The sequence below is a fragment of the Frankliniella occidentalis genome, unplaced genomic scaffold (genome assembly GCF_000697945.3).
Source record: "Frankliniella occidentalis isolate FOCC.00 unplaced genomic scaffold, Focc_3.1 Scaffold56, whole genome shotgun sequence".
Taxonomy (NCBI): Eukaryota; Metazoa; Arthropoda; class Insecta; order Thysanoptera; family Thripidae; genus Frankliniella; species Frankliniella occidentalis.
In genome coordinates, this window is record NW_026267186.1 from 1,535,275 (window position 1) to 1,536,054 (window position 780).

Consider the following 780-nt stretch of genomic DNA (forward strand, 5'->3'; position numbering starts at 1 on the left):
GCGCCAGCATGTGTGTCGCGGGGATATTAATTTTCAAAATACCAAAACAACCGAAAATAACCAAAACAGTGTTTCAGAACGGACTGTGCAGTGTTGCGGGATAAGAGCCGCAGGGGCTACGGCGCTGTGTGCGGGCGAAGGGAGTACACCCAGGCAGACCCGCAACACTGCGGTGGTGTCCGCTCTGAAACGCCCAAGTACGTAAACTGCCTTGGTGCATGGTAAAAACAAATCGCGAAAAAACAAGCCCTTATGTTTCTCATGGCGCTCCCCTCTCCCGGCCTCCCAGCAGCGGCAGCAGCTCGCTCGCCTTGCTGGACCCCGCGTCGTATTCGCGGTGTTATCTGTCCAGAGCCCTGCTCGCAACATCCTCGGGGTGGGGGGGTTGGCGGCCCAGGCGACAATCCGAACGGCCCAAAACACACACACACACACACACACACACACACAAACACACACACAGGCCCCACATAGGGGGAAGATAGCGTCGAACGGCGGGCGGGGTGGCGGAGCGGGGCGGGCGGGGGCCCTGCAGCCGCTGGTATGGACGCCGCCCGGACCGGCCGACGCACGCCGATAAGCGAACGACGCCTGGCGAGGACTGCCCCTCTCTCTCTCTCTCTCTCTCTCTCTCTCTCTCTCTCCCTCTCTCTCTCTCTCTTCCTCTCTCTTTCGACGGAGGCGTGGCAGTGTGTGTGCACCCTGTCGTTATCCATCCTTATTACAAGATCCGGGCGGACACACAAACACACATGGAGACACAAACACACACACACACAC